Source organism: Phyllopteryx taeniolatus, chromosome 14 (genome assembly GCF_024500385.1).
Source record: "Phyllopteryx taeniolatus isolate TA_2022b chromosome 14, UOR_Ptae_1.2, whole genome shotgun sequence".
NCBI lineage: Eukaryota > Metazoa > Chordata > Actinopteri > Syngnathiformes > Syngnathidae > Phyllopteryx > Phyllopteryx taeniolatus.
The window spans coordinates 20,619,583-20,627,773 of NC_084515.1; the positions used below are offsets into that span (position 1 = coordinate 20,619,583).

Below are 8,191 nucleotides of genomic sequence, written 5' to 3' on the forward strand. Positions count from 1 at the left end.
TACCCAGGCACGGGGAGAACATGCAAACTCCACACAGACGAGGTCGGGATTTGAACCCCGGTCCCCAGAACTGTGAGGCGGATGTGCTAACAAGTCCTCCAAAAAAAAATGAGGAACGCTTCACGAATACCGTGGATTATAATTATTTCCAAAAGAAGTTCTCATTTAAAAAACAAACAAATCTGAAAAACTCAAAATATGAAGGTCAGCCCAACTACAAACGATCTCAAAAACAGAGCAAAGCCAAGCTGGCATCGATGGCTCAGTTCTTGCCAAGGAAAGAGAAGAAAAAAATAAAAAATAAAAAAAATAAAAACATTCTGTGGTGGTCCGGGCTGAAGATGATACACGGCGGGAGACTCAAACGTTAGCCACTTTTCGAAAGTCGAGACTACAGTGAGCCCTGCGGTCTCCATTACTGTGTTATACGATACACAGTACACCAAGTAGGCAAGCATGTTATCGTATAAAGTAACTTAAGCACTAGAACGGGTGAGAATCAAATGTTCAAGAGAATTTTCATTTTGGAAAGATGTTAAAAAGGACTAGGAAAAATAATATGCCATTACCGTGATCACAGAACCTTTTTGAAATGTATTTTCCTGACAAAATTGAGCATTTTCAGCTTAGCAACATCGGTGGCACGCCGGGCATGTTTGTGGCACCGGTGTTTTATTTACATTTCACTAAAGGAATGTTTTTGACCAAATGCTATACACAGTTTAAACTGAAGCAAAATCTTTGCATCATGCAGGAAGGATGTGCAACTCTTCCGCGGTCGACAACAGTTGTCTCACTTCCTTCATTACAAAAAACATTCTGCTAAAATGAGAACATTTCTCAAAAATATTACAAATAAATAAAAAGTTAAAATCCACACACCAAACAAGCATGGAGGGCAAGGGTGTGTATATATATATATATATATATATATATTAGGGCTGTCCCAAAAATTGGGGTCGATCACAGCTGATTGAGATTGGGTGAAAAAGAAGGGTTTTATTGATTTTATGACATTTTAAAAGTCACAAAGTAACAAAATAATCCAAAGGTACAAAGATCTTGCCAAATGGAACAATAATAGCTTGATTTTATACTAAACAATGAAACTTTTCAGGCTATTTTTAGTACCGGTAAAATATGTGGCTGAAAGTGACATGATTGATTGCTTTGTCTCGAGAGATTAAAAAAAAATAATAATAATAATCCAATTTGCCTCGTCTTCAGCTCTTGGCAAAGACCACGTTCACTCTTTACAGCATACAGTATTTATGCAAATCCTAACATACTCTTCACTACCTTGACAATGTATTAGTAATACTAAGACAATTTAGAAAAAAAACAAAAAAACATTGATGGAGCACATTTTGAAAATTTACGAGATTAAATTATGCTAAAAAATTTTTTATAAAATACAATCAATGTAATAAAATGTTTTAGCTCTGTAAAATGCAAACCTACTTTTGGCACACACTGTAAAAAGAGGGGTGTAGTTTTGATTTTTTGCTACTCAATCAACGACTAATTTAGCTTTCGTCTTTTTCATTTGAAAATATTGCTGCATTGACTGACTCCATCTTGTGACAAGCAAATGAATGCTGACGCGGTCTGTCCTTAATTAAATCAACCCTCGGTGAGGAAATTGAGGGAAATGACCGACTTTGAGCCAGTGATTGTGTTAAATGACATTTACGTCCCATGATGGTCAGTCCGGTCTCAGTAACTCGTAACTATCGTGGAACGTCAAGAACTGGAACTGGAAGAAAAAGAAGCCATGAAATGACCTCCACCGAGTTTCACAGATTCAGAGTCCGACCTGATGATCCTTTGGTCAAGGTTAAAGTGTCACTAAGCAGACCCAGAAAATGGCACGGAAATTCAACACACCACAGAGAAGAGTCATGTTAACAAGCCTGCCAAATTTCAATGAATAAAAAAACAAATCGCTAAGTATATAAAACCAGGTTTCAAAACTTGAATACTAAGGGCCTCCTCTCAGCTCTCAGACGCTGCGGGCGTGTCGAATGGAAGGAATCCAACATACTGACGGGGTGATAGCTTAGACGATGTCCAATCACGTTAGGAAGGTTCAACTTCAAAACTGAATGCTTATCGTGGACTATAATCATGACAATAAGCACACAAGTCAACTTACCCTCGTTGTCTGTCGGCGACATAATGTCACAGCCGAACACGGCACCCGACGGCGGCGGCGCGGTCGGAGGGAGCCCGGGTACTTAGACGCTCGCCACTGCCCCGTTCACTTGGATCAAGTTACCCATGTTGTCTCCGGTGAAACTTTACTAAACTATCCGCCGTAAAATGCGCACTGCGGAGTCGGCCGGTGGTGTTGATGTTCAGCTCGCCATCTGCGTGTCGTTAAAAAGTCAGTCCATCGCTTTTCCTCATTTTTTTGCGAGTTTAAAAAAACATCACCGAGCTGTTCTGTAAATTGAGACATCCGGCGAAAACGCATTTTCGGGGTGTAGCCATCGTTAGCTTGCTAACCGCACGCTAGAGTGGTAAATGGGCCTTGTCATGGACGCTAACCACAGCTAAGTCACAACTGAGCAGCCAAACGAAATGACGTCACTTTGTACTTATATAGCGGGGGAGGGAACTTGCAAAATGAATTATACGCCCCGGCCCCATGATGTCACAAAATCAGGAAAATTCAAATGGTGAAAAAGATGCTTAAGCTTTATCTCAACAATTCAGCACTATATTGTTATAAGTCTTAACATACGTTTTCAGCACTTCAAACATATTTAATGTATTTTGAAACAAAACACGCTTAGAGCTTAATTTGGGGTCAAATTCAACCTTGGCCTTCCTATTCTTCTTGCTGATATGTTGTTTGCATCTTGCAGTGTAGTATCCGTAACATTGTAAAAAGAAGGAAAAAAAAAAGATTTGGTGTGAACTCAAAATTTCAAAGCAACAAACTTCAATACAATTTTAAGTTGGGCAATTCAACTACGGTTAAATGTTTTAAGTTTCACTTTTGCGAAAGTTGTCTTTCCAGCATTTCACAACACACAAGCAAGACTAAACTCTTGCTTCAAAGCAAAATGTCGTCTATTGAATGAATTCACCAGAAGACTAGGACATGATCATCAACTGGAATTTGTCCTGTCAGGAGACATTGGAGGAACTGGATTTTATAGTTTCAATCTACATTTGCAAACTGGCTTAATTTGTGTGTAATTTAAACAAACACAAAATGGATACGCTCATGAATGGCAACAGGCGGATCCACACGTTTATTGGAGCAGCTAACGGAAGCGCATCTAATTCGTCTTCCCATTACCATACGTCGCTGGCATATATAGATAATCGAAGCTATATTTGTAATTCAAATGAAATGTAATTGTCTCATTTCGTGCGGCCTCCCTGACGACGTCTCACGGCACTCCAGTGTGCCGCGGTGCCCCGCTCGGGAATCACTGCTTTCTACTACAGTTCCTATACAAGAGGCATTCTTTTATAAGCGCGGTCCCCGTGCCACACAGTTCCCAAATCCCATCTGTGCCACTGGGTCAACATCATCTGGTACGGTGCTTTTCCACATGCTATACGCATATGACGCAACAAATACATTTTACTATCTATTTACAATTCATCATGTTTTCTTAACAGTTGATGATGTGTGTAAAGAACAACTATGAGGTTTATTCCAAAAATAATGTTTTTTAATTTTAAGGGTGCTGTTGATGCATTCATTCAAAATGTCATCCAATGTAATTCGTCATATTAATTTGAGAAAGTCATTGGAAGAGTTCGCCTCGTAATTCCGAATCATCATCAGTTGTTGTGAGCTGCTGACAAGCGCCCAGCAGCCACCTGTTGGCTCCTTCCGGCCAGGGTGAGCTTCTAACCCCAAAAACACAAACACGAACGCAAATTAAAACGAAAAAAGAAAAGAAAAAGAGGCACGCTTGCTACGAAGCCGCACGGAACCTGAAGAAGACGTTTAACGGGCGTCGGTGCGCGCACGTACTTGCGGATCGGGGCTCGCGTGGCTTCGTGCGGTCACCGCCGGTTCCGGACGGCGTGGCCGTCAGGCAGCCCGGCACCGGTACCGGCACCGGCACCGACACCGGCACCGATACGCCAGCGCCAAAGTGACGAGCAGCGACGCATAGGACGCTTGCGGCAGCCCGAATGTCTCAAAATGTCGAATTGCGAGCACGTCGAAGCCGCTGGCGTCTTTGTACCGCTCCAAGATCGTCCCCAAACAGTAAGACGCGCCACACCGACAGAGATTCGCCAATCTGCGTTCGGTGCACGTTGTCACATTTCAACATTTTTACTGCCCCTATAACATCAAATGTGCCGTTGGGTTTTCAGTTTGGAGTAATTTTATTTTATTGGACAGCTTATCCTGTTTAGGCGACGTTTGCAATCACGACAAAGTGGGACATCTTTTTTTGCATACATCATCTTTGAGGCGTATTCATGCATTCGTCCCACTCTTAAAGGGACAGTCCACTTTTACAATATGAACTTGTACTCGTGCAGCTGATTTCTACCGTTGTACAACATTTTAACTTTTGATAACTTGTACTCGGCAACCTCTTTGAAACTGAGAGCTGCTTCTTGGCTACTGATTCATGCGAAGAACTACTGGTCTGATATTCAACTATGTCAATTACAGCTTATTCACAATTTCATACTACGGCTGCAAATAACAGTTCTCGTCATCGATTCAACTATTATTATTTCCCATCAATTGATTATGATGATGATTAAGTTTCTGGTTTTGTCCGTAACATGTCAGAGAATAGAGGGAAAAGCAAGTGACTTATTTTGACCAAACACAAAAGATAATTGTGTGTTCATGAACAATGACGGGAAATAAGATTCTTTATTTACTGCTGTCGGGCTGAGATCAGAGGAGCCACAAATAGAAATAATCATAATAATCATAGTAATAATCGGCGCTTTTCAGGGCACTCAAACTACAAACTCGATGGTTTTCAGAACTTGCACCTTGCAGACGCCAAATTCGCACACTCGCAAAAGTGGAAAACCCTAAAAATGGCGGCCCCCATAAGCAAGTGCACGAAAGCAGTTGTAATGTTTTATGAACATAGTTTTGGGAAACACAAGTTTTGACATGGTGGCTCGTATTCCCCTTTAACTGAAGCAATTCCTAAGTCGTACAATCTTGCTCTGTATTTGCACATGAGCCACGTTGCGCTCACAAGTGTACTTGTAATAAAGTTTTGTTTTTATCATGTCGTGTTAATTTAAATAGGGACAGATGCTACAACGTAAACATTGAAGGAACAACTCTCTACATCGCCGCTGTCAAAAAACTGTCAAAGCACATTTGAACCATAATACAGGAATAGATTTTTAAAAATTTGTCTAACCCTGAATCCACTTTGATCTGTCTTCTAAATTAAATGCATAATTATGAAGCTCAGTTCATTTTAGCCAGCTGGCACCCACGTCTTGCTTTGTCGTGTTCTATTCATCATCTTGCATCATGATTATTATCTTTTTGTTTATATCCATGTCTTCAGTGGAGAAGCAATCACCTTCAATCTCATTGTACATGTTGAATCGGGACAATAAAAGGCGTTTTCTTTGGATAACACCTCTGTGGAGGGGAAAACACACAGCCAATGGATTGTCTTTGCTAGTTTATTGAACACGTTGAAAAGAAAGAAAATCACAAGATTGGATTACGGAGTCAACACAATGAATACATTCAAAAGGGATGAAGTCATCAAAACGTTTCTAGTCCTACAACTACAGACATTGTTTGCGCTAACAAAGGTCTTTTCATTCACTTTAGTTTCTGTCATTTAGATTCATCAAGTAAAAATCAGCGCTGATCTTCCAGGACGCACAAAGGAAATCATCCATAGGTCAATAAACAAGGGGGGGAGCAACTGACACGTTTCGACAGACTGTAACAGAGTTTACCAGTGGTTGTTCAGATTGTCACAGTTGAACAGTTTGTGTAGACTAGACGGTAATGTTTTTGTACATTACCGTCTGCTCCCAACAGAAGCGGGAAACTTTTGTAGTCAATCCAGTCTTGACATTTTAGTGTCTTGACGCACGCTGGGGATGTTATTGGAAATCGGATACAAATTAAGTGAGTAGTCGTTTGTCAAAATGGACCTTAGCGTGCTGACGTCCAGAGAGCAGGAAGTCGCCGTTACGATTTTGGCCGTGACCGCGACGACCTCGATTCAGCTCGGTTTCCGTCAGCGACTCGACACCGTGCGCTTGCGTTGCAGGTCGCCCACTCGATATTTGTAATGCATCCCGTGCGCAGGTGTCAAACTCAAGGCCCGGGGGCCTAATCTGGCCCGCCATGTCATTTCATGGGGCTCGTGAAAGCAAATCATCTGTGTCAATTTCCATGATTATTGCTCAAATTCTCATAAAATAATAACAATCTTCTACTGCAGATTTGAAAAGGACAGTTTCACACCACACACCAATCCGGCCGCACCCGCGACCACAATCACACCTCTGACCTCTGCGTTAACCATCCATGAACAGGATGTGAGACGCATCTTCAAACAACAAAAGATTAACAAAGCGGCAGGCCCGGACCACGTGTCTCCATCCTGCCTCAAAGTCTGCGCGGACCAGCTCGTGCCAGTCTTCACTCAGATCTTCAACAGATCACTGGAAATGTGCGAAGTTCCATCCTGCTTCAAACGCTCCACCATCATCCCAGTCCCCAAGAAACCTGCAATCTCGGGTCTGAATGACTACAGGCCTGTCGCTTTGACATCTGTGGTCATGAAGTCCTTTGAACGTCTTGTGCTGGACCACCTCAAGAGTGTCACAGGTCCCCTGCTGGACCCCCTGCAGTTTGCCTACCAAGCGAACAGATCTGCGGATGATGCAGTCAACATGGGACTGCACTTCATCCTAGAACACCTCGACAGTGCAGGGACCTACGCGAGGATCCTGTTCGTGGACTTCAGCTCAGCGTTCAACACCATCATCCCTGAACTCCTTTCATCCAAGCTTCTCCAGCTCAGCGTCTCACCTGCCATCTGCCAGTGGATTTACAGCTTTCTGACGGGCAGGACACAGCAGGTCAGGCTGGGGGAGGCCACCTCATCCACACGCAGCATCAGCACTGGGGCGCCCCAAGGTTGTGTCCTCTCTCCGCTGCTCTTCTCTCTCTACACGAACGACTGCACCTCAGCGAACCCGACTGTCAAACTCCTGAAGTTTGCAGATGACACCACTGTCATCGGCCTCATCAAGGACGGTGACGAGTCTGCATATCGACAGGAAGCGGAGCGGCTGGAGCTGTGGTGCGGCCGACACAACCTGGAGCTGAACACGCTCAAGACTGTAGAGATGATCGTGGACTTCAGGAGGCATCCTTCGCCACAGCTGCCCCTCACGCTGTCCAGCTGCCTTGTGTCAACCGTCGAGACCTTCAAGTTCCTGGGAATTACAATCTCCCAGGACCTGAAGTGGGCGACCAACATCAACTCCGTCCTCAAAAAGGCCCAGCAGAGGATGTACTTCCTGCGGCTTCTGAGAAAGCATGGCCTGCCACCGGAGCTGCTGAGACAGTTCTACACAGCGGTCATCGAATCAGTCCTGTGTTCTTCCATCACAGTCTGGTTTGGTGCTGCTACAAAAAAGGACAAACTCCGACTGCAACGGACAATCAAAACTGCTGAAAGGATTGTCGGTACCCCCCCTACCCACCCTTGAGGACTTGCACGCTGCCAGAACTAAGACAAGGGCGTGCAAAATCCTCTCGGACCCTCCCCACCCTGGTCACCAGCTCTTCCAGCTCCTTCCCTCAGGTAGGCGCTACCGATCAATGCAAACTAGAACTAGTAGACATTCCAACAGCTTCTTCCCTCTTGCAATCAACTTCTTGAACAGCTAACTTACAATTCCATTACAACAAGCTGGCAATTTTTTGACTTGAGTTCGTTGTCACATTTCTGTATTATGTATTACTCGTGCACTCACTGTAGTTGTCTCGCCGTGCTGCACTATTTGCATATAGTGGCCACTCATGCCAGAGTAGTATCTGCTCCATTTGCACACTGATTGAGGAGTATCTGTAACATTTGCACAACCATTGTCCCAGATTATCGCACTACTCGTCACTTTAAACCGCATACACTCCTTGAAGTCTCAGTGCCCTTTGCACAATGGTCATTGCACCGGACTATTGCGATAT

At 43.6% G+C, this 8,191-nt stretch overlaps 1 protein-coding gene across 2 annotated transcripts in view; it reads right to left on the reverse strand.

Annotated features, from left to right (window-relative positions):
- tnk2b (tyrosine kinase, non-receptor, 2b) overlaps positions 1–4,227 on the reverse strand; it is a 42,120-nt gene extending 37,893 nt beyond the window's left edge. For both annotated transcript variants that reach the window (XM_061796661.1, XM_061796664.1), the window contains exon 1: positions 4,001–4,227. The gene's annotated coding sequence lies outside the window, so the exon portion shown is untranslated. The remainder of the gene's footprint in view (positions 1–4,000) is intronic.
- Between the last annotated feature and the right edge of the window lie 3,964 nt (positions 4,228–8,191).